Source organism: Echinops telfairi, unplaced genomic scaffold (genome assembly GCF_000313985.2).
Source record: "Echinops telfairi isolate 266 unplaced genomic scaffold, ASM31398v2 ScPeMD7_44;HRSCAF=162, whole genome shotgun sequence".
NCBI classification, from domain to species: domain Eukaryota; kingdom Metazoa; phylum Chordata; class Mammalia; order Afrosoricida; family Tenrecidae; genus Echinops; species Echinops telfairi.
This window is the reverse complement of record NW_022103942.1, coordinates 5616816-5644331: the sequence shown is the minus strand read 5'-3', so window position 1 is coordinate 5644331 and position 27516 is coordinate 5616816.

Genomic DNA, 27516 nt, shown 5'->3' with positions numbered 1-27516 from the left:
CAATATGCAGAAAACACTTACCCTCTGATATTTTAAAGTAATAAATCAGCACCATCTGTCCCTAGGCTCTGTTTTCACTCTCTTCCTTACACTCTGCTCAAGGGCATTCATCATGTTCCTTCCATTAGCACATACCATCAAGATGTGTTGCTCTGACACCTGTATATCAGCCAAAGTTACACTCTGGGGATGCCAAAACACCTTATCATATTGTCATGAACACCAGCTCCCTTCCTTTTTTCCCCATTGAAAAGCTGTTTGGCTCTCTGGAGAAAAAATGACTCTACATAAATTTATCATTATTGGTTGTGCTTTGCTTAAGAAGAATCTAGTGTCAGTTACATTAGAGCTTAATTTTAGCATGATTTCTAGCACAGACATTGAGGCTAGGAAGAGACTAGTATCACCTTATTTACCTATGATAATATCCTAAATTATAATCAATTTGATATCTTCTGAATATAGGGCATATACTATAGATAAGATCCCTGCCATTCAGAAGGAGAAAATGTTATGGTACACAGATTTAGCAATGATGATTCCACTAATAACAAATGACCTTGAAAGTTATGCTATGTGGTTATATTTTATAGTCACATTCAATAAGTCTGCTTTGGAGGAGTGAGTTAACTTAGCATGCAGCCTTATTTCTCTACTTATTATTCTGTCTGCTCTAACACTTCAGAGGTGAGACAAATCTTTCTTCTGAGAAAATGCTTCCTCCCCAAAATGTGATGCAATTGAAGAGTAAATAAACGGGTTTTAAAAGGATGGTGTGCAAAGTTTTTAGGATTTCTGGGCATATATATAGATATTACATTATTTTTAGATGTGGAAATTATGGATGGCTTTATGGAAGGAATGGATGAAAAGGAAGCATCTAAGATCTAGTATCCCTCACTTAATATCTCTTATTTAATATTCCAAGACAGTTTTAGTTTTTTAATCTTGAAGATTAAAATTAAAAACAGCTTCACCTCAGAGAAGTTGAGCAGTTGTATAATTTTCAACGCATCCTTTTCCCCATCTGAAAACCTAGGTTCATTATCTCTGAGACACCTGATACCTATGACTATTACTTGTTCCTATCTCACCTTCATTCAGGCTCAACTACACCTCAGACTCAGTGTAGGACTGATCGTGCAGCTGGTGCTGCTGGTGATGCAACGCTGGGTAAAGAAGGTCATGATGAGACCCATGAATCTTGCTTCTTGTTTCTTTTCCTTCTTTAATTTTGATGCACCAGTTAGTATCGTGTATTCCTATTCTCGAGTTTCCTGCCTGGAATACAATTTCCCCACTATCTAAAAATTCTGCCAATGAACTTGTCTTACACAGAATACCTATATAGCATTTCTCCAGTGCCACTCTTTGAGTAACTCCTCATTATTATCCTGTGATTTGCATGCTTCCTGATTTCCAGATTTAAGGTTTCGTTTTGGATTCATAATTCCATGTGCTCACAGATAAAATAGCCACAACCTAATATTATTTTGTTGTTTGTAATCTCAGTTTTCCACCTACCCTACACTTTTATTTTAAATTTTCCTAATTTGCCCTATCTTCTGGTAGTGAGAAAAATTCACTTTTTTCTGCTATTGATATAATTTTTTTCAAAAAAAGAAACGTTTTAATGACATTAAAATAAATAAATAAATCTCATTTATCTTGTTCATTAAATTATCCTAAAAAATTCATTGTGAATGATTCTTTTTGACTTAGTAGAACTGTAAAGGCCTATGGACTATTTCATTCCTGCTTGGTGAATCTTCACATTAGAAACATGAAGGGGCAAGTAAAGAGAAAACATGCACCACAGGTTTCTTTTGAAACCACAAGCAGAAAGTCTTTTGCATTCCTCTGAATGTATATTTAAATCATTCTTGAGCTAAAATACACTTACCATTAGGTTATTATTTTCCCTTCATTTGGTTACAAGTATAACAGCACAACATAGGACAACAGATGATTCCTAACAGATCAATTTACTCTTACTAGTTTGATGTAAATTATAGATTTTACTTTTAAGTTGCAAACTGAAATTATATCAGGCATTTCAGGGAACATATGACATTTATAGGGTAAGTTATATAATGTAACATTTTCATTTATCTGACCAACTGTAATGTGGATAAATTACACGGAGGAAGTATGAACAAAATCAATAAAAACTGTCTTTGGAATAAAAAGTATTATGTAGATAAATTGTTAATCAAAATATCACAAAGGTCCACTTAGGAACATTATCTTTACCTATCATTATATTTTTCTGGAAAATAAATGAAAAAACTTATTAAGAGAATTATGAGCGAAGTTAGCAAGCAAAAACTTTAAAAACTAAATGTATTTCTTTTCTTCAGAGGTGTAAGCAACCATTTTATCTCATTACCTTTTATTGGCTTAAACCCCTGAAGCAAAGCTGCATCTATTATTATACTGGCCATCAGGAATCTCTAGCCAACAAATTTTCTCCTTGCAATTGCAAAATCATCCACATTTGACCAAGAGTAACGGTGGCATTTATTGGTTTCTAATTTGTAGGAATGTATGCATTGCTGTTTGAATTTTTAAAATTTGAATTATTATAAGATAATAGAGGCAGCTCTTCCTCTGCCATAGTTCGCGTGCCTTTCAACCAGAGGGGCTCGTTTTGCAGCCTTCAATAGAGATTACAACTCCATGTAAAGAAACCCAAATCCTCAAATCTGGACCAATAGGTAATAGCAGGATAAATGGAGAAAAGATTCAAGTTGTCAAGGATTTCATCTTGCTTAGATCCACAATCAATGCACATGAAAGCAACAGTCAACAGGAAAAAACCCAAAACAATGCATTTTTTTTCTGGGTAAACCTGCAACACAAGACCTCTTGAAAGTTTTGAAATGCAAGGGCACCCTGAGGATTAAGGAATGCCTGACACAAGCCATGGTATTTTTCATTGTCTCATATACATATGAAATTTGGACATTTGAATAAGGATGATGGAAGAAAAGTTGTTGTCTTTGAATTATAATGCTGGCAAAGAAAATTGAAAGTATCATGGGCTGCCAAAAGAAAAAAAAAATTTTCTTGGAAGAAGTCCAACCAGAATGCTCCTTAAAGGCAAGGATGGTGTAACTTGTCTCATGTACTTTGTGCATCTTGTCAGAGGAGACCAGGCCCTGCAGAAAGACATTGTGCTTGGTGAAGTAGAGGGGCAGTGGAAAAAAAGAAAGCCCTCGACAAGACGGATTGACAGAGTGGCTGTAACAGTGTGCTCAAACAGAGGAGCAATTGTGAGGATGGCTCAGTACCAGGCAGTTTCACTCTATTTTGCATCGGGTCTCTGTAGGTTGAAATCAACTTGATTGTACCTAACAACACAACAAAAGAAAATATATTTGTTATCTCTAATATATTTTGTGTTAGCAATATTTTCTTTCTGATAAAAGGATATGTATAATAAAATGGTATATAAATAGAAAAGCAAAATTAATTCTGCATGGTTAGGACATATATTTTACAATCTGTAGCAAAGGAAATATGCTTTGATTTTAGTCAATAATTTGGGAACATATGTATGACTTCTGAATTATTGTTTTAAATTAAGTTGAAAATCTTCCATGTTGGTATAAGAAATTGTTCATATCAAATTAGTTAAATACATTGCTTTTAAATGAAATTGGATTATAAGGGAAGATACAACTATAAAATTTATGCTACCTTTATCATCAAGTAAAGTGAAATGTGTTTGTTTTTAAAGTACTCTAAAGTTATCAGTACTGTTGTCAAAAATGAGACATGTTCTCAGGCAGAATACAGGTGTTGTTGACATTTTTGGATTCCATTTCTCTAAATAGGCTTCTTTTTGAATCAAAATTGTATTCAAAGGCTGTCTTTCAAAACAGTTTTCTTTCTCTTTGATGTGAGAATTCTCTGTTCCTATGTTTGCATTTTTTAAAAGCACTCCAGAGGGGAAAGATGCCACCCTACATCAGTGATGCAAAACCTACTAACTTGGAATTTTAGAGGCAACCATAGTACTCTATAATTAATGTCCTTTCAAATGTTCCTTCAAATACTATTCAGAGTGACATTCTGATAAACAACTCCTTTGAAAATTCAAAGTTTAGAATAAGAGCAGAAAAATTCTGTGGATCTTGTGGACAGAATTAGAGAAAAAAGAAAACATTTTCATTACATTACTTTTCTAAAAGTAACAGATCAAATATGCCTGTCCTTTTTCTCCTAATGACAAGGGGCATGCCATTCTTAGTATCCATTCAGTTTCACAGCTGTGGGACTAGGTGTACCTGTAAGTTTCCTTAGTCAAATGTTTTCAAAATGACAGTCACAAATATTCTGCCTTTGTTTTGTTGTAAGTTTGTGTGATTTTTGGTGAATCTTTTCTTTTAATGCATTTGCTTCAAGAGGGAATTAAAATTATTTAAGAACAAAATTTCATACCAACTTCATACATACCAATTACAACACAATTCTTTTTATGTTTAATTTTTTTTTCTTATATGAGACTATAAACAAAAAGAAAAATAATGATTATTAAAATTCAACATAGACAAAGCATATGGAGAGACACTACCTATGAAAAGATAAGCTCCTCTCTAATATTTGTTTTCTCAGTGGTGTCACTCTTACACCCTGGTCATAAAGCATATCAGGGCTCCTGAAAAAGCATATCAGGTCTTAGAATGCAAGTGTATGCAATTTCTCATACCTCCTAACTTCAAAGCTCACTATTGCCTTGAATAGATGGTGTTAATTGTGTTACTCTTTTGTGACACGTAGTTTTATGGTGCCAACCCTGCCAATAGGAATGTGTGGGATTAATAAGGTCGCAGTTTGACTGGAGGGCAAAGAGATAAATGGCTTGGAAAACCCCACCCCTCTTTCTCTTGCTCTCTGGTGATCTGACCAGCATGGGGCTGCTTTAGCTAGTTCTCTGCCTCAACTTCTGAGCTACACTACCTGTGGGACAGCCAACCCGTGGATCCTGTCGCTAGAGCTTGAGGTTCCTTTTAGACCTGCTTCACCATGCTGCTGGTGTATACATTGCTTGAGCTTAAGGCCTTTCGAATTCTGTTGTCTTGCATTGCTTGACTTCAATATCCCATCCGGGTCTGCTTTGTTAAGCTCCTGAGCTGCTGTTGGTAACCCGCCCTGCTGTTTGCTGCCTGTGGCCAGACTGCCTTCATTGCTTTAGGGAAGATTCAGCTGTCTGCTTCCTTGACCTTTGACCCAGCAGCCCTCATGAGTTGAAGGACTTCCAGTATATTAACTGTTCCACTGAAGTGAGTTGAACTGAGCCCTCTGTACTGTTGTGTGCACTAATTAGCAGTTATATTCCCTTGTGCTCTATGTAACATCTATCTATCAATCTATCTATCTATCTATCTATCATCTATCTATTTATCTATATGGTCATGAGTATTCTAGTTTGGATTCTCTAAAGAACCCTGTCTAGCACACCTTTGTACTAATTCTTTGTGCAGCCTTGTGGTCATTTAATTTCTGTTTGTATGTGTTTATACCTTTACAAATCTGGTTTATTGTACCATTTTCTTAAATGTTTTCACAAATGTAATTCAGTCATAACCAATTTTCATTTCCTTTAAAAGTTTTTTTATGATTTAGATTAAAGTTTACAAAAAAAAATTATTTTACATTCCACAATTCATAAGCACTCTTCCCATATACTCACTGTTAACATTTTCAATTCATCCTTTTGTTTTTTGAGGTTTTCCATCCCATCCCTTTCTGCCTTCTGAGTTTAATCCAAGAGCAAATGCTGCATTTTTAATCACATATGATTCTATGAAATTTATATTTACCTTAAAGACCTATTCATTGTTTTGCTGAAAGTTGGACCACAGAGTGCTTTGGCTCCAGGCTTGATGGGTGTCTAAGGGTTATAATCTTGGCGGTACCACTGGTATCTATCAGTATGCCTGATATTTTTATTATTATTATTTTGAGTTTTGTTCCATATTTTCCTAATCTAGTAAGGATCTTCTCTTGTTATCCATTTCAGAGTGGCCAGCAGTTGTGTTTAGGCACCATGGAATCTAGTGTTTGGACTAATTGTTTCCACTCTTCTCTTGTGTAGACAGAAATAGATCAATACTTAGACTCTAGATTGTCCTCACCAATTTTTAAGACCACTATTGCTACTTACTAAAGCAGAAGGTAGAACATTGTCTTTGTGGAACTTGGAATATCAATATCAATTTATTTTGGTGACCCCTGAGTCTATAGTCCTGAACCCCCAATCCCTGACTTGTTCCCTTAAGGGATTTGGTTATGCTTCAAAGATTATGTTAACTTTACCTCCTATATGGCTGTTTTAGTATTAAACTGACAGAGTGGAATAGTTACAACAGAGGAATTACAAAACCTAAAACACTTACTAGCTTGCCTTTTATAGAAAAAAATGATTGCCCACTGACTAAATATATAATCATTATTTGAGTGCCTTGCTAATATTCATGTGTCAAGGTTTATGTTAGTCTATGCATTCAGAACCATTTGTTTTATGACAGGTACACCAGTGTATACTTGTTACTATAAGAGATCTCGCCTACCCCAAATCCTCTTCCAAAACTAAAATTTCACGAAAATATGTCATCCTAATCCCCACTCCTTGTAGCTCACAAGTTGAGGCAGTTGTGAAAAATCTGTCTCATAAACTCATTCATTCATTCTATTTAGATTTACTGAGTAGTCCTGTCAGACAATGCATTATATGCTGGCACAAAAATAATATGGATAAATAAATAAGTAAAACCTCAGATATAGTCCATACTTTCATGGAGTTTGCCTATCATTTTGTTTTCATGTCTGTCTTTCTTGTGGTGTTCCTCAACATTTCTCACTCCACACCTTGTGAATCAGAACAGATTATTCACAAAATTCTAAAGAGAACATCTTACTATTGTTTATATCTGGAAACCCCGCCCCCCCGCCCCCCGCTATTCCATTGCTATCTGTTAGCTACTTGCTAAAGTTTTTCATTTCAAGATCGAGGCATAAACTGATTTCGTATTTTTTTGTTGTTCAACCTGTAAATTCCTGAAATAATGTATGATAAATATAACCGCGGAGTAAAATTATATATTATCCTGAAACTAAAAAAGACAGAGTAGACTTGTGAGAATCAATAGAATCAGCAGAACCAACAGAATCACCACAAAAAATAAAATCATAGCCTAGAAGTGTATGAGAGACTATGCTAATATAAAAATTTGGGATTGGACATCAAGGGTCTCCATGAATGAAGAAATAAGATGCCAAAAGAAGGAGGAAACTCAAAAGCAACCTAATATCAAGGATAATCGATATACTACCTACCATTTGGATGACACAGTAATTGCTGTATTACCTATTTTGAGATAAGAAATTGGGTTAGGTGGAGAATTTCTTCCAAGTGACTACACATTCCAGGAAAAACCAGAAGCATGAGATAACCTCTGCTCTAGTGTATCCCACCATTCCCCAACTTTGACCACAAACATGTCAAAACATAAGAGTAGTTCTACAGTTTTACAATTCCCCCAGAAGTGTAGGAGGTCTCAAGTCTTTCCACACCTTCTCCAGCATTTGTCATTTTCCGTATTTTTGTTTTGTTTTTAACTTTGCTACCAATGCCTGTGTATCTCCTCGTTTGGGTTAGCATCTCCCAAATGGCTAGTGATCTCGAGCATGATGTTTGTTAGGTGCCTGGGAGTCTTCTTTGGTGGACTGTCTGGTCACGTCTTCTGCACATTTTTTAATTGGATTATTTGTTTGTTTCTAGTGGTGCTGCAGTTTTCTATAGCTTTTAGAGATTAATTCTTTCTCTGATGGATCATTACACAAAAGATTTTTCCTCAATCTGTAGGTTCTCTTTTTACCCTTTTAATAAATATCCATGTCTTATTTTTAGGAAGTCTTCAAACCAAAACCAAAACTCACTGCCATCGAGTCAATGATGACTCATAGGACCCCTTATGGGTTTCTGAGATGGTAGTTGTCTTTGTCCCTCAGAGCCTTTGTTGGTTTTGATCGCAGTCCAATTCATAACAACTACACCAACAGGGCTCCAGTCACCTATTTTATCTTCTGCTATTTGTGTGTTTTTTGTTACGTTTGGAAGTAATGTGTGTTTATGTGATGCATTAGGACCCTTAGGTTTCTCCCTACTTTCTGATAGATGGTTTTTATAGTTCTAAGATTTAAATTTAGGTATTTAATCCATCTTGAGTTCATTTTTTAATGTGGAGTTATGTATGAGTCCTATTCCTTTCTTTTGCAAATGGGAATCCAATATTGGCAGCAATATTTGTTGAGGAGACTATTCATTTTTCATTGAATGTATTTCAGTATTTTGTTGAAAATCAATTGTCTGTGAATAGATTTATCTCTAGATCCTCTATTCTGTTCCATTGGTGTATATACCATTAGTAGGTTCTTTTGACTACCATGCTCTGTAGTAGTTTTGAGCTCTGGAAGTAAGGGACCTCTTACCGTGTCCTTTTTCTAATAGTGCTTTGCTTATCGTAGGTTTCTTTCCTCTCCATATAAAGTTGGTTATGAGTCTTTCCATCTCTTTGAAGAATGATGCTGTGATCCATATCAGAATTGCATTATATTTATTGCCTGCTTTGACAGTACTGATATTTTCACTATTTTATGTCTTCCTGTCCATGAACATGGAATATTCTTCCAGTTATGTATATCTCTTGGTTTCTTGTAGTAGTGTTTGTAGTTTTCTTTGAACAAGTCTTTTGTTTCTCTGGTAAGAGTTTTCCTAACTACTAAATTTTGGGGGTGGCTGTTGCAAAACGTATATTTATTTTTTATTTTCAGAGTTCTCTTTGCTTGTATTCAGGAATCCCAATTGATTTTTGTATGTTGTTCTTGAACCCTGCCTTCTTGCCAAAACTGTCAATTATTTCCAACAATTTTTGTCCAACTTTTGGAGTTTTCTGTGTACAGACTCAATAGCAATACATTTTTCTATTTACCATTGTACATATCAAACTGCCAAAATGAAACCAAAGGGAAATTAGGGGGTATTAATACTTTTGAAATGAATTTAATAGAAAACAAAAATTTAAATATCAGTTAAATAATCTTTGATTCAGGAAATTGAAAGTACAACAAATATAACCCATTAAATGGAAAAGAAATGAATAAAGATAAATGTAGATAATAGTAATAGAAAGCAAAATTAAATGTAGATATAATCAATAAAACAAAAGAATCCCCAAATTGTCAAACTATTGATATCTATCTATCTATCTATCTATCTATCTATTTATATTACAAAAAGGAAGATAAATTAGGATAGAAAAAGGGCAGGACTGATAAAGAGGATAATAAAATGATTAATTACTATTGATATGAAAATGATATTTTATTAATAATCTACAAGATATTTTTTGAATGACATAATTATAGTGCCTATGCAAGAATGCAAGGTATGACCCAAATCAATGAAAGTGCAAAACAAAGCAATGTTAGCTCTTTACTTACATTGAAAACTATTTCTAAAAACACTCGCCTTACTAATAAGAGCAGTTATGGCAGGGTAGGACAGGGAGTTAGAAATTCAAATTATATTTTTGCTTTACTTATAATATTCTAATTAGTTTGCTAAGGTATCATGTTCATGTATTACTCCTTTAATTAAAATTAACTTGGAAAAGCAATCACAACTACAACAACAATTGTCATGTTTTGAATTATGTTCACTACAAATATGTGTAAACTAGGCTAGGCCATGATTCCCAGGATTTTCCCCCTCCATTTTTGTTGTACTGCGAAGCCTAAACTCTAAATAAATAAGACAGGATTAGTGTGGGGTTTATATTGAGCCACAGACTTACAAAAGAATGCCACTGAATCACACCATTACTCAAATTGTACCCCTACTCAAGTTTCATCTTATACAAATCACACGTAGATTTCCAAAGAATTTCAAGTCCATAGATTTAAAAGTACACAAAGACTTCCTGTTGATCTGGTACTTTGAATTCAAACTTTTAGCCTTCTAAACTGTGAGGAAATAAGTTTGTTTGTTAAAGAAATAAACATGTTATTTCTGTAATGTCAGCACTGGATAAATAAGATACCAATTAACTTATCACTGTTAGAATGGAGATATAATGATGAATTTGAATATGTAATGTGGCTGGAGGAGCAAGGGGTCATATATAAGGTTGTTCATGTCTTGGGAAAAAAATACAGATTTTTACTATGAAGGTAAAATCAGAACAATTGGAAAGTGTTAAGAATGCTTGTGTTTGAGAAAGTCAATTATTTGCTAGATAATTTTTTTTGTATATGCATGTATTTGTAATGAATAATTTATTTGTGGGCATAGCTTATTTTCCCATCTTAATTGTATTTTTTGAAGGCCAGAAACTTGTTCAATTTATTGTTTAATCCCATCATAGCACCTAGGCAAAAGTTTTGTTTTATGTAAACTTTAACAAACTGATACAGGGAATTTGAATTGTGGTTTCCTGTCTGATTACACACAATAAGAGCATTCAGAGAGTTGATAACTATCCCTAAAAGGATTCCTGGTAGTATAGTGGGCTATATTTTAGGCTGATAAACAGCAAGGTCAGCAGTTGGAAACCACCAGCTGCACCATGAGAGAAAAATGAGTCTTACTACTCCTATAAAGAGTTAGCTGATATTCAGCTTGCAGCATTGCAGTACAGTCTCTGAATCCCACAGGGCCTGTTCTATTCTGTACTATATGGTTGGTGTGAGTCAAAATCAACTCAATGGCAGTGAATTTGATTTGGGAGTTAATTCCTAAGGTGTTATCAGAATGCTCAGGAGCACTCTGTGACACACGGAGAAAAACTAGATAAAATGCAAAAATGATCAAGTATTTATTTTAATTTCTGTTTAATGTAGTATTAACATTTCCTGGCATTAAATACTATAATTTGGTAATGCAATTCTTAGAAAATGAAGCCTAAATTCTATTTCTGTGCCTAACAACAGAATCTAAATACCTTATTGTACATGGTATGAGAGAGGAAACTTGAAATTATTTTTAAAACCCAGTTTTCTATGCTACTTGACTCAAACACGATGCAATACCTGTATTAACCACTTGAAATAATGGATACACAGATTGAAACTGCCTGTGCTGTAGTTCCTTTGGCTAATTTAGAGTTCAATCAGATCTAAGAAACCAATGAATTCTTTATGCATAACTGCAGTGATTTTTCATCTTTTACAACATTCTAAATCAAAGAAGAGGTCGCTTATTAGAATTAGGTGCTATGATGAGGAAAGTTCGTTCATTAGTGAATTGTTAATGTTCATCAGAAGTACTTTAACAAGGACCTTCTTCCTGCTAGGCTATCATCTTCAAAATTCTCAAATCAAACAATTTGGGACTCACATTACAGTGTTGATAATAAAAATAATGAATTGGGATTATTTTGCTAAATTTCATGTAATCTTTATGTTAGTGATAAGAGTCTTTTTTTTCTCCATAGTCCTGTAATTTGTTCAAGACTTAAAACAATGAAGACAAGTCTACTCAAGACTTGAAACAGAGAAGTCGATGAGAGTTGCCAAGGAACCCATGGTTTGAACTTTTGGCACATTGCTTGGAGATCTCCTAAGTGTACTCTGGCAATTGCTGGTTGGTGTAAATGGTTAATGTGCATTTCTGGGTAACTGAAAGATTGGAGATATGAGTAGATGCAGAGGTACCTCAGAAGAAAGGCCTGGTCATATTTTTTGGAAAAATCAGTGACTTCAAACCCCATGGAGTACTATTACTCTTTGAAACGAATCAGAGCTCTGAGCCTGAATCTAAATGGTACCAGTATTCACCTCAAATCATTAAAACGTGTGATCAAATCGTTCTACTGTTTTTTGAGAGCTTTATTAATGTTTGAAACTAACCATTTGTCATTTACTATTACTCAAAATGTTTCATAAAATAAGTATCACAATGTAGCTTTCAATAGAGTTACGTTCCTTTCAACTATGCAGCTTTATTATCTGTCCGGTATTGGCATAATTTGCAGACCAAGGAGAAAAAAATACAAAAAGCCACCACCACAACAAAAACAATTACTGTTGTGTTTATTCTGATTCATGGTGAATCCATGTATGTCTTAGTGAAAGTTTGCTTATGGAGTTTTCAATGGCTGGTTTTATGAAAATATATCACCAGGTTTTTCTTTGAAGTGCCTCTGGATGAACTTAATCAACCACCTATTTTATTGGCAGCTGCACTCCTTAACCCTATGTCCCATTTCATTACTTCTAGCCATATTCCCTCCTCCCCTAACCTACACATGCAAAGGAACAAGAGGAAGGGGAACCTTTCCCCCTAATTTCTTGGTAACTTTGGCCAACTCTGGTTTGTGAGCAATGTAGAAAGTGAATTGTTAGCTGATACTTAGTTTGTAGCATCATTCTTTAAAAAATACTGAGGAGCACTCATAGAAGAGACAGAGAGAGGGGTTACTTTGGTTTCATAGATAAATTCTTCTTCAGACTTTTTGGCAGATCTTATCACATAAAATGAGCTGATTACTCAAAGATTAATGATAATGTGGAACAATTAAGAGTAAATTAACTATGTTCAAGCCTTTCTTCAGTTTGGGTTGTCTCTTCTCCATTAGAATTACTACCCAAACAAAAGCCAATGGTATTTTAAAAATTTCTCATTGTGTACCTTGGTTTATGTTCAGTATACCAAATTATGTTGCAATTAAATCTGGGACAAGGTAATTCTACAAATAATCACACCTGTTTCCCCATTCTCATTAAAACAATACCATCTCCACAGGTAAGGGTATTTACATACATCTATGTATCCTGATTTTTAATTCAGAAGCAAGTTTATCAATAATGCATACATTTTACCTTTTGGTAATTTGCCAGAACAAGTGTGCCTTGGTACAGGCTGTAGAGGAGGAATTAATTAGACAGGACTATTGGCCCTTTTAAATTTACCAAATAAGTGACAACAAAATAAGGCAGATTGGGCTGTTTGTTTTTTATTACTCTTCCCCCCCACCCACTAATTCTTAATTAATTATGCTATAAATAGTTATTAGAATTTAAAATATCATTTCTAACTTCCATTGAATAAGATCCTTTGTTTTTGTAGCTTGATTGGCTAGAACTTTTTTACAAGTGTTAAAACTAAGTTATTAAACGGTTTATTTTTCTTTGACCTTTTTCTGCACTAAATTCTATAACACGTATCCTAATAGCTACATCTGCCTTTATGTAATGCTGTTTAAGTATGCTTTCCAATTGTCAGTTTGTCAAACAGTTGTGGCTTGCCTGCTGCTGTGATGCTGGAAGTTATGACACCAGTATTTCAAATACAAGTAGAGTAACTCATTAACAACCTTCAGAACAATACAAAACAAAACTCTCACAACTGGACCAATACACGATACAATGATAATGGGGAGAGGATTGAAGTTGTCAAGGATTTCATTTTACGTAGTTCCACAATGAACTGCTTATGGAAGCAGCAGTTAAGAAATCACAATTTATTGCATTAAGTAAATTTACTGCCCCAAAGCCATTTAAAGTATTAATAGCAAAGGTGAGGTGTACTTGACCCAAGGCAGGGTATTTTTAATTGCTTCATATGGACATGAAAGCTGGACAAGGAATAAGGAATACCACTGCTAATTAAAGAATCGATATATTTGAAGTAGGGTATTGGGCAGGAAAGTGCCACCAGAAGAATAAACATATCTTTCTTGGAGAAAGTATAGCTAGAATACTCCTTAGAAGCAACGATGGCTAGATTTCATCTCATGTCCTTTAGACATGTTATCAGGATAGTCCAATTCCTTAAAAAGGACAGCATTCTTGGTTAAATAGATGGATAGCAAAAAAAGAAGATACTAAATAAGTTGGTTAGACAATGGGCTCAAACCTGACCATCCTCTTAATCATTCTTATGTTTACCCTATTTCTGCAGTCACCATGTCAATCCACCTTGTTCAGGGCATGTCTCTATTTTGCTAACGGCTACTGTACTGTGCATGATAATCGTTCTCCAGGGATTGCTCCCTCCTGATAATCTGCCAAAATACATGAGACAAAAAAGTCACCATTCTTGATTCTAGGTAACATTTCGGCTGTACTTCTTGCAATACATATTTCTTCCTTCTGGTAGTTCATGGTATATGGTATACGCTTGCCAACACCATAATTTGAAAGCATCAATTCTTTGCTATTCCTTATTTACTATTCAGCTTTCATCTATTTATGGGTGATTGAATCTACCATAACTTGAGTTAGCCACACCTTAGTTCCCTAAAGGACATCTTTGCTTTTTAGCATTTTAAAGATTTCTTTTGCGAGAGATTTGCTCAATGCAATAGGTTTTTTTTTTTCTTGACTTCTGTTCCCATGGGGATTGATTGTAGATCCAGGTAAAACGAAATCCTTAACGACTTCCATATTTTCTACATTTATTGTGATGCTGCTTACTGGTCCATTTGTGCCGATATTTGCTCTGTTTAAATTATGACATTATCCGCGCTGAAATCTTTAAGGCTTGTTCTTCACCAGTCTGGGTTTCAAGTATTTTATTTCAGTAAGCAAGATTGTGTCATTTGTTTATTGAATGTTGTTAATGAGTTTCTCTCAATACTGATGCCATGCACTTTTTACATAATCCAATTTCTTTTGATCAGCATGCAGATCGAATAGACACAGTGAAATACCTTTCCTTATTTTAAACCACACAATATCTCTTTGTTCTTTCTGAATGACTAACTTATGGTGTGTGTATAGATTACGCATGAGCCTAGTTAAGTATCCTAGAATTCCCATTTTGATCAGTGTTATCCATAATTTGTTATGATTTACACAGTTAAATGCCTTTGCATAGTCAATAAAATCCACACATATATTTTTCTGTTATTCTCTGATGTAATTCATTGATCCAATTGTGAGAATCTTGGTTTTCTTTACATTAAGTTGTAATCCATATTGAAAGTTGAAATCCTTCATTGCTCCAAGTCCTCCTCACTTTCAGTAAGTATGATTGTGTCTTCTGTATATCACAGGTTGTTAATAAGTGTCCCTTCAACCCTGAGGTCTCTTTCTTCTTCAAATAGTCAGCTTCTCTGATCATTTATTTGCTCAGGATACTGGTTAAATAAGTATGGTGAGAGAATACAACCCTGATACACACCCTTCTTGATTTAAAACATGCAGTATTCCCTAGTTCTCAGTGTACAACTGCTTCTTGATCTGTGCACAGGTTCAATATGAGCAAAATTATGTTTTCTGGATTCCCATTCTTCTCAAGGCTATCCACAGTTTGTTGTTATCCACACAGTTGAATACTTTTGTATACTCAATAAAATGCCAGTAAACATTTTTCTGGTATTCTCTTCTTTCAGCCAAAATCCATCTGACATCAGCAATGATATCCGTGGTTCTATGTCATCTTCTGAATCCAGGCTGAAGTTATGGCAGCTCCCTGTCAATGTACTGCTGTAACAATTGTTGGATGATCTCCAGCAAATTTTTATTTGCATGTGATAATATGTACTATTTTGCATGTGATTCTATTGCATGTGATTATATTGTACTGTTAATTGAGCATTCTTTTGGTCACCTTTCTTTGAAATGTATACTAATATGGATCTTTTCCAGTTGGTCAGTGTGATATTTAGGTTTTCTGTGCCAACATGGCTCCTGTAGGAACATGTGGGCGGGGGTTAGCCTGTCAATCAGATCGCAGCTTTATTGGAGAGTGACTTAGATAAATGACTTTCTGAGGTCAGCCTCTGTCTCCCTTTCTACCTGGAAGGGGGTCACACACTCTCTTTCTGCCTTAAGCTTCCTGTTGACAAGCCAGTTGGAGCCACACTGATGGCAGCCAGAGCCCTGGAGGTGTGTCTACTGCCATTATATCTACACGACTTTGCACCCACCAGCTTGTGATCTTCATGCATTCTGCATCATTACTTGTGGCTGCATGAGTTTGAAGAGGGATTTATAGACTAACATCGGACTTATGGACTTGATCTGGACTGGGATGTGTTTTTAATATACAATTACTCTTTGCTATAAAGCTTTCTTATACATATGTGAGTGTCCCTGGATTTGTTTCTCTAGTCTAATAGAGTCAGGTTGCAGTCTTACAAATGGCTTGAAATAGAGGAGTGAGTGCTTCTAGTGCTTTATCAGTTTATTGAAATATTTCACTTGATATTCTGTCAATACTTGGAGTCTTGCTTTTGGCTAATGTTTTCAGTGGATCTGGGACATCTTCCTTCATTACCATTGGTACTTGATTGTATGTTACTTTTTGAAATATTTGAATATTGGCTAGTTATTTTTAGTACAATGACTGTGTATTCTTCCTATCTAATTTTGACACTTTACTGCATCTTTCAATATGTTGTCCAGAGAATCTTTCAATATGGCAACTTGAGGCTTGAATTTTTTCTTTAGTTTTTTTTTCAGTTTAAGATATGTTCAGTGTGTTATTTTTTTAATTTTCTAACTCCAAGCTTTGCCTATTTCATTATAATATTTTACTTTGTCTTCAGTAATTTCCCTTTGAAATTTTCCCTTTTTTGTCCATTTTGCTAATTGTTTTATAACCACAACAAACACATACAGAGAAGGTCCTGTACCAAACAACAAAATAAAGGTTCAAAGATGGAAGTTTTAGCAAAGTATTACCAATTAGCAAAGCTGAAGGGTCCAGTCTCTGGTATTTGGAACTTCAGAGGTAGTCCTCAGTTTTGGATGTGTGGAGAAACCCATGCTTTAATCAGATTTATATAGATTTAAACTTGACCCTGGTAGAAGTAGTACTTAGTTTCACAAGTCACATAGCTGTCAAAGTAGTCTGCCCATGATGCTTTGTCAAGTAGGGTTGCATTTCCTGTCAAACTCTTTCTTAGTGTCAACCAAAATGTTCCTCTCTGTTGCAGTTCTCCAGCGTCTGCGTGATGTGCTCCACCAAACCATGTTGCATCTCCTCTGACATGTTGGGTTTTTTTATTATGGACTTTTGGTTGCATATCTTTACCACATAATTAAGGACCTGACTGCCACAGTCTCCTGGAGGAGGAGTAAGAGTGGATCAAGGGTGGCATGCAATGTCTTAGTTACTGAATGTCTTAGTTATTGAATGCTTGAACAGAAACTTTTAGGGTTTCTCTTTAGCTCTTTTACTTCATCATTTCTTCCATTTGCCTTAGGTACTCTGTGATTAAAAGCAAATTCAGTCTCCTCTGATACACACTTTGATCTTTTCTTTCTATCCTTTTTTGTGGCCTTTTGCTTTCTTCATGCATGATATTCTTGGTGTCACCCCAAAGCTCATCAAATCTTCTCTCAGTATTGTTGAATTAGCCAAAGTTGGTCTTGAAGTGTTTTTGAAATTCAGGTGGTATAGACTGAAGGTCATATTTTGGCTCTCTGGGCTTCTTTTAAATTTCTTCACCTTCATCCTGAAATTGAATATGAGCAATTGGTGGGGTGTTCCATAAGTGGTCTTTGTCCTCATTTTAGCTGCTGATCTTGAGCTTCTCCAATGTTTCTTCCCATAGATGTAGTCATTTAGATGTCTGTGTATTCCATTTGGAAAAGTGCACATGTATAGTCACTATTTGTGTTGTTGAGAAAATAAATGTGCAATGAAGAAATAGTTGACCTTGTAAAATTCTATCCTGTGACCTCTAGCTTCTTTTCTATCACCAAAGCTATATGTTCCAGCTACTGCTTCTTACTTTCTGTTTACAATTTTTGCATTCCAGTTGACAATAATTATCAATGCATCTTGATTACATGTTTTATCAATTTAATATTGAAGATGATGGTAAATTCCTCAATATTTTTAACACTAGCCGTAGTGTTTGGTGCATAAATTTTAATGACAGTTTCATTGCCTGGATTTCCTTGTATGTGGGTATAACTTATCCCATGACAGACAGCATTGCACTTCAAGATAGAAACTTGAAATGTCTTTTTTGATGGTGAATGTGATGCCATTCCTCTTAAATTGTCATTCCCACCAGAGTAAAACATGAGTTTCTGACTGATGCTGAATACTATCCATTTTAGCTAATACAAATGATATTGATTGATCTTTATACATTGTTTCATTTTGACCATTTCCAATTTTCCAAGAGTCATATTTTATACAATCCAACTTTGAATTATTAATACATGTTTGTAGATGTTTCTTTTCATTTTGAGTCATGCCTCAAGAGCAAAAGAAGGCCTTGAGGCTTTACTCCTGCAGGCTTAACTCCATTCATGTCATTATGGTCAACTCCACTTTGAGAAGGCAACTCTTCCTCAGCTGTTTTTTCAGTGTCTTCTAACCTGATAATGTCCATACTCTGGCATTGTCTATGACAGTGCTGTGCTACGATTCATGAGATCTTCAGTATCTCACAATCTTACACTAATATTCATAGGATATTCAGTGGATAGTTCCTCGAGTGGACACCTAATTCTTTCTTCACACTCAATTCTTTGTCCAGCAGCTCTATTGAAACCTATTCACTTTGGGTGACCCTGCTGGTGTTGAAATATCAGTGACATAGCTTTCAGCATCAGAGCAGCACACAAGCCCCCACACTACGACAAACTGACAGATAATTGGTGAATGAGAAGGTTAATTCTCTCAAAAGCAAATTATGAAAGAAGACTATTTCCCCCCTAAAAAACACAGGGAAGTGAAAGGCAACAAAAAAGATGTTAATTCCAAGTTTTCAGAATTGTGTCTAATACAAATATTATCTAGCCTTAAAATATTTTACTAGTAAGTAGGAAAATACAGGCTAATGATTTAATAAGCTAGTATTCACCATGTGTCTTCCACATGTTACCAGTTATTCCATAGGGCTAGTAAGAGGAAAAGGGTTTGTTTTTTTTTAACAACGAAAGGAGACTGAAAAGACTCTGGATGATGAATGATATTTTGGAAGTCTATTAAATGCTTTAAGAATCTACTCCAAAATAACCTTGTGTTAGAAAAATTGTCAATATACTATGTGGGGTACATTGTTCAAGCAGCTATGAACAACCTAGTCAATAGAAAAACAACAACAACAAAACTTTCCACATTACATAGTTTACTTTACAGTAAACAGATGCAAGCAATAAACAAGCAAGTAGATAAACAACATAGTATATTTTGTGTTCATAAGTGCTTATAAAGAACAATGGGAAATAGGCAGTTTCCAGAGAGAAACTGGGATAGGAGGTGTTGATAATATTGTAACTTTATATAGAGATCTTGATAAGGCTTAATTGAGGTGATTTGAGTTCTATCTAAAAGAAATTTGGAGAGGATATGTGTCATATTTAGAGAATTAGTGTTCAAGGTCAAAGGAAGAACAAAGGCAAATACTTTGTAGTAGGAGCATGCCTGTAATATTTGAAGGGTAATAAGGAAGCCAAGGCAACTGGGATAAAGTAAGTGATGTGGAAAGTAATAGGCAGTGAGATTAGAGAGGACGTGAGTTCAGATCCTACAATAATGTATAAGTAAAAATTTGAATGACTTTTTATGAAAGACAAGATAGTAATTTTTTTCTCTGTAAAATACAAAGAAAAATGAAGATATTGCTTTTGAACTTACCACACAATAGAGAAATCAATTTTCCACTAAATTTTGTATTGATGAAATTCAAGGTATATTGATAATAAAGTAAAAACAGGTTTATTTGACAGGACTAATAATGAGAAGATTGGGTTCTGTTTACAAGGAGATTAAAATATTTGCTTCTTAGGGTTTCAAAGTTAGTATTCCCTATTATGAAATGAATTAAAATGTTAATTTAGCAGTTCTACTGACATGTAGCTAATAACATACAAATAAATGGTTTAAACATATTAAAAAGAGTTGTGCAATCATAACCACAATCAATTTAGAACATTTTCTTCATTCTTGTATTCATTATTATAAACTCCCCATTTTCACTCCAACTTTCCTACCATAACCTTAAGAAACTATTAATCAATTACTGTTCCTATAATTTTATATATCTTGGTTCCATATAAAAAACATACACGCAAAAAATCAATAACCATAACAAAATACAACAGAAAAACCCAAATCAAAAAGAAAATTATAAAAGCTAGAACAAATTCAAAATTTGTCAAAGGGAAGAATAAATGAGAAGGTGTTAAATTTTAACCTAACTACATCTGCACTAATTAGTCCACATTCTAATGCCCTCTGTATAGCAAGGCTAGTAGCATCCTTGGCTGATGGTTTGAGGGGATTCACCGAAAGCTTAATCCACATAGTGACTCTGGAATTGACTTTTGGGCTTTCACCATCAGTTATAGCCTTCTAAAAACTGGGTGGTCAGGATTTATGCTCTAAAACCGTTTCTTCCTCCTGTCTTTTATTTTATTGTTTATAATCTTTGGAGCACACAGACTGGTGTGCTTTGTCCATGTGGACGGAGCTGATACCTGAGCCCTGGTGGTGCAGTGGTTACATGTTGGGCTGCAATCTGCATGGTCTGCAGGAGAAGGACTGGGCTTTCTACTCCAGTAAATAGGTACAATCTCGGAAACTCACAGTGTGTGTGTGTGGGGGGGGGGGTCACTATGAGTCAACATTGGCTCGATGACAGTCAGTTTGGATTTTCAATCACTTAGATGGCTGTTTGCTGTAAGGCTAGCCTTTATGACCCCAAAATATTCTTTCTAATATCCGGGCACCAGCTGGTTCCTTCACCACACTTTGCTATAGCAGCCATATCTTCAATGATTTCTTCATGACAGCAACTGGGGCCAGGTCAAAAGAATTAGTTGTTCCTAGATTAAGGCTGTGATTAATTTATAGCTCAACATCCATGAATATATCTATGATTTATATCTGTCCCTGAGCCACTTTTGGGATATCATTATCATTTTATTGGGCAACATTATAAATCATCCCCATGGAGCATATGACAATTCTATTAATAGTGTCATTAATTTAGCCAATGGTATAGAATGAAAATTGCTGTTGCAAAAAGGAAAATACTCATATCTAGGAAAACTTTTTAGATTAAAATACATGAGGTGTTGACTTGTAAAGATTAAAAACCTTAAGTGACTAACTCTATCTTCTCAAATAATAGGGCAGTGGTTCTCAACCTTCCTAATGCTACGACCCGTTAATACAGTTCCTCATGCTGTGGTGATGCCTCCAACCATAAAGTTATTTTCGTTGCTACGTCATAACTGTAATTTTGCTACTATTATGAATCAGGCGGCCCCTGTGAAAGGGTCATTTGACCCCCAAAGGGGTTGCGACCCACAGGTTGAGAACCACTGCAATAGGGGTTAGAGATAGGGCAAAACTTTCAATAATTCTCATTCACAAAGGGAGAACTATGCATGCTAAATTAAGACATATCATTAGAAGCAAAAAGAGTATGAAAAGAACATATATATGGTAGTCATGATTTGCCATTTATTTGACACCTTTAAATCAAGAGATACAATACATAGTCCATTGACTTCCAAATCCGTCGCCTTGGGGTTGTAGACATCTGTTTCTTATCATACTATAGCATTTCAACCTTAAGTCCAAAGGAGTATTTCAGTTCCTTTAATCTGTTACAGGTGTGGCTAAACTTTCCAAACCAAATTCTTTTGGTGTTTCCTATGAAGGACGTTGTGCACCCAAAAGAGTAGAGTCAAAAATCCTTTTAGTCTATAGTACATGGACTGTGTCAACAAGAGCTGGGTAGAAAGTGTCAAAAGTGCCTAATTATGAGCATAATACTTGTCATATTTTTCCATTAAGGACGTGTGTGTGTGTAATGATATGCATTTTTCCCAGTGGCAGGTTGTTCTTTCTTGTTTACAGACCAACAGAAGTGAAATCACCTTTTTTGAGACAGACATGCTCATCCCACCAACCTTTTGACATGAATTTCCATTAAGGTTCCCTGAGAATCTTTGTAGGAATATCTGTTGATTTGAAGTGACCATTGAACATAGCTTCATGGCAGGAACTGATTGGTCTTCTCTCCCCAGCACAAGAAGCAAACCCCAGCTGAGGTGAGAGATGCTTTGTTGAAGTCCGGGGGTGATATATGATTCAGGAGCTCTAGACAGGCACATTGTCTCATTGCTTGGGAGATTGCATTAGAAGACCTGAAAGCAGAAGCCTGCCTTCATCCTGGTCTTTATCCTTATAGTTGTAGTCTCATACAGTATTGTCCTTTTGTCATTGACTAACTTCCCTCCACTTAATGGTTCCATACCCTGTATGTGATGAGGTGTTTTGTGGTTTCATCACAGTTTTTTAGGGATGTATAGCATTCCACTACGTGTATGTACCAGAATTTCTTTGTCCATTTTTCTAGTGTTGGGCATATCACTATTTCAGCTTCTTGCTATTGTGAACTATGGTAAAATGAAAAAGGGAGAGCATACTTCTAGTTATGTCTCTTATTCTTTGTGGTATATACCCAGCACAGATATTTCTGGGTAGCATGGGATTTGTATTCCCAGTAGTTTCAAGCAACATCATATCATTTTCTACAATGGTTGAACATGTTTACAAGCCCACCAGCAGTGTAAAAGTTTCAATCTCTCTGAGCCCTCTCTAGCATTTGTTTTTTAGTATTTTATTTTTTAATTGCGCTATTGTTGTTGGTATTAGGTGATATCTAATATTTGTTTTGATTTGTATATTCCACATGGCTCGTGAACATGAGCATGTTTTTCTTGTGTTTGTTAGCCATTTGAGTGTCAGTTTTGATGAACTGTCTTTTCATGTTATTTGAGCACTTTTAAACTGGATTATTTATTTATTTATTTATTTATTTATTTATTTATTTGGTTGTTGGTATAGAGATGTTCCAGAATTATGTAGATTTTAGTACTCAATCCCTGGTCCATTATATCTTTGCTCAAAATTGCTACTAGTCCACGACTCTCATTCATTTTTTTAATGAAGTCTTTTGAGGTATGTAAGTGGTTTATTTTTAGGAGATCCCAGCCATTTGTCTTGTCTTGTACAGTGTGCGTTTCATTTATTATATTTGGTAATATGTGTATGTCCTGTAATAGGGTCCTCAACTTAGTCCCTACATTCTCATTGATAATCCTTATAGTTCTTGAATTTACATTAAGGAATCTAATTCACCTTGAGTTTGTTTTTGTGCATGGGGAAGATATGTGTCTTCTTTATTCTTATGCACATGGGGATCTAATTTTGGCAGCACCGTTTGTTGAGGCAGTTGTTCCTTTGCCATTTAATATTTAGTGGAAAATCAGTTACCTACAGGTTTATACATTTATCATTGGGTTTCCTATTCTGTTCACTGGTCTATATATGTATCATTGTGGTACAATGAGTCCCAGGCTGTTTTGATACTGTGGCTGTGCGATAAGTTGAGGTCAGCTACTGCAGTCTTTTATTTTGTTATTTTTTAAGGAGGTCTTTTATTTTAGTTGTTGTTTTTGCTTATCCTGGGTTTCTTCTCTCTCCATATAAAGTTGGTCATTAGTTTTTACATTAAAAATCATTTTATTGGGGGTTCATACAGCTCTTCTCACAATCCATACATAATGAAGTTGGGATTTCATTGCAATTGTGTTGTATTTATAGATTGCTTAAGGTAGCTTTGACATTTTCACAATATTAAGTCCTACTATACATGAACATGGGACATTCTTCCATATGTGTAGTACTCTTTTCGTTTCTTGTAATATTGTTCTCTAGTTTTCTGTTACTTTGCTTATGTTTATTCCTGTGTATTTAATCTTTTCTGTGACTATTGTAAGTGTTGTTTCCTTTATTTTTCCCCCAAGCTCTCTTTGCTGGCATATAGGAAATAATTTGATTTCTGCTTGTTAGCCTGGTAGCCTGTTACTTTCTCAAATCCTTGATTTTTCCAGGAATCTTCATGTGGAGTCTTTGGGTTGCTGTATGTATAAAATCATGTCATCTGCAAATGGGAAGATTTTCATTTCTTTGGCCAGTTGTATTTGCTTGATTTATTTTTGTCTAATTGTTCTGTGTAAATCTTCTGGAAAGACATTGAGTAATAGTGGTGATAGGGCATATCCTTATCTGGTTTCTACTCTCAGAGAAAATATTTTTCAGATTTTCCTCATTTGATCATGATGTTGGCTATGGTTTATTTATGGTCTTTAATATGTTGATGAATTTCTCTTCTTTCTTATTTTGATAAGTGTTTTTTTTTATCAGAAATGGTTGTTGGAAATTGTCAGATGCCTTTTCTGAATCTATTGATATGATCATGTAGTTCTTATCCTTTGTCTTGTTTATATGGTGAATTACATTGATGGCTTTAAAAAATTATTTTATTAGGGCCACATACAACTCTTATCACAATCCATACATACATCAATTGTGTAAAGCATATTTGTACATTCATTGCCCTCATCATTCTCAAAGCATTTGCTCCACTTAAGCCCTTGGCATCAGCTCCTCATTTTCCCCCTCCCTCCCCACTGTCCCCTCCCTCATGAATCCTTGATAATTTATAAATTATTATTTTGTCATATCTTGCCCTGTCTGACGTCTCCCTTCACCCACTTTTCTGTTGTCCATCCCCCAGGGAGGAAGTCACATGTAGATCTTTGTAGTCAGTTTCCCCTTTCCACCCCACCCTCCCTCCACCCTCCTGGTATCTCCACTATCACCACTGGTCCTGAAGGGATCATCCGCCTTGGATTCTCTGTTTCTAGTTCCTATCTGTACCAGTGTACATCCTCTGGTCTAGCCAGATGTGTAAGGTAGAATTGGGATCATGATAGTGGGAGAGGGGTGGTTAGGAAACATTTAGGAACTAGAGGAAAGTTGTATGTTTCATAGTTGCTACATTGCACCCTGACTGGCTCATCTCTTCCCTGTGACCCTTCCATAAGGGATGTCCAATTGCCTACAGATGGGCTTTGGGTCTCCACCCCGTACTCCCCCTCATTCAAAATGATATGATTTTTTTGTTCGGATGATGCCTGATACCTGATCCCTTCGACACCTCGTGATCACACAGGTGAGTGTGCTTCTTCCATGTGGGCTTTGTTGCTTCTCAGCTAGATGGCCACTTGTTTACCTTCAAGTCTTTAAGACCCCAGACTCTATATATTTTGATAGCTGGACACCATCAGCTTTCTTCACCACATTTGCTTATGTACCCATTTGTTTTCAGCAATCATATCAGGGAGGTGAGCACACAATGATATTATTTTTTGTTCTTTGATGCCTTATACCTGATCCCTTCGGCCCCTCGTGATTAAGCAGGCTGGGGTGCTTCTTCCATCTGGGCTTTGTTGCTTCTGAGCTAGATGGCCGCTTGTTTAGCTTCAAGCCTGTAAGACCGCAGACACTATATCTTTTGATAGCTGGGCACCATCAGCTTTCTTCACCACATTTGCTTGTGCCCCTGCTTTGTTTTCAGCAATTGCGTAGGGAAGGTGAGCATCATAGAATGCCAGTTTAATAGAACAAAGTATTCTTGCATGGAGGGAGTACTTGAGTGGAGGTCCAATGTCCACATTGATGGCTTTTCTAATTTGGAACCATCATTGCATCCCTGATGTGAACCGCATTTGTTCATAGTGAAATTTATTTTTGGACATATTGTTGGATTCTATTGAGCTGGCTTTTGTTGAAAATTTAGAGCTTGAGGAGTATGAACATGAGGAGTATTGGTCTGTAGTTGTCTATCTTTGGGGGATTTTTGCCTGATTTGAGTGTCAACGTTATGCTCTGTTTATAGAATGAGTTTTGGAGTTTGCTGTCCCTCACTATATACTGGAACAATCTCTGTAGAATTTTTTACAGCGATTCACTGAATACTTAGGAGAATTCCCCCTGTAAAGCCATCTGCTCCTGTATTTTTCTTGGTTGCAAGTGTCTCAATGACCTTTTATATTTTTTCTCTTGTTATGGATATATTGAGATTTTCCATATCTGTCTGCATTAATTTGAGTAGGTCGTGTATTTCTAGGCATTTGTCCATTTCTTCAAAATTACCAAGCTTGTCAGACTACAGTCTTTCATGCTGTTTTTGATGTTAGATGCTGAGATCAGTTGTGATTCAATGCATAACAGAATGAAGCACTGCATGCTCCTGTGTCATCCCCACAATTGTTCCTATGCCTGAGCCCATTGTTGCAGACACTGTGTAAATCCATCTGCTGGAGGGTCTTCTTTTTGGTGCTTCTCTACTTTACCAAACATGATCTACTTTGCAGGGATCGGTCTCTCCTGACAATATGTCCAAAGTTTGTAAGACAAATTCTTGCCATCCTTGCGTCTAAAAAGCATTCTGGCCATACTTCTACCAAGACATATTGATTTGTCTTTTTTGCAGTCCATGGTACTTTCAGTATTCTTCTCCAGCACCACAACTTAAATATGTTGATTTTTACTCAGTCTTCCTTATTCACAGACCAACTTTCATATGCACATGAGACAATTGAAAATGCCACAGCTTGGTTTGGGCACATCTCAGTTCTCAAAGTAATATCTTTGCTTTTCAATAGTTTAAATAGTTATTGTGCAACAGATTTACCCAAGAAAATGCATTTTTTTGATCTCTTGATTGTTCCTTCCATTAACAGTGCTTGTGGATCCAAGCAAGATGAAATCCTTGACAACTTCCATCTTTTCTCCACTGATCATGATGTTACCTATTGGTCAAGTTGCGAGTATTTTGTCATCTCTACATGGAGTTGTAATCCATACTTGAAAGCTGAAATACTTGATCTGCATCAGCAAGGGCTCCAAGTCCTCCTCATGTTCAGGGAGCAAAGTTGAGGCATCTGCCTTTCTCAGGTTAACAAGGCTTCTACCAACCCTGATGTCACCTTCTTCACATAAGCCAAATTCTCTGATTATTTGTTTAGCCCACAAATTGAATAAATGTTGTGAGGAGATAAAATTCTGTCACACACCTTTCAAGTCTTCCTCCCATTCAGGAAGCAAGGTTGTGGCATCTTCCTGTCTCAAATTAATAAGCCCTCCACTAGTCCTGATGCCACATTCTTGTTCATATAGTCAAGCTTCTCTGATTAGTTGCTCAGCATACAGATTGAATAAATATGGTGATAAAATACAAACCTGTCACACACCTTTCCTGATTTTAAATCATGCCGGATTCGCTTGTTCTGTTGGCACAACTTTTTCTTGACCAATGTATAGGTTCTTCAGAGCAATGAAGTGTTCTAGAATTCACATTCTTTTAAAAAAAATACTTTATTGGGGACTCGTACAATTCTCATTACAATCGATACATACATCCATTGTGTCCAGCACATATGCACATTTGTTTCCCTCAACATTCTCAAAATATTTGCCTGCCACTCTAGCCCCTAATATCAGTTGCTCACTTCCCCGCTCCCTCTCCATTCCCCCTCCCTCATGAACCCTTCTTAGTTCATACATTATTATAGTTTTATCATAAGTTACCCTGTCCGATGTTTCCCTCCACCCTCTTCTCTGCTGTCCATCCCCCAGGGAGGAGGCAATACTTAGATTCTTGTAATTGGTTC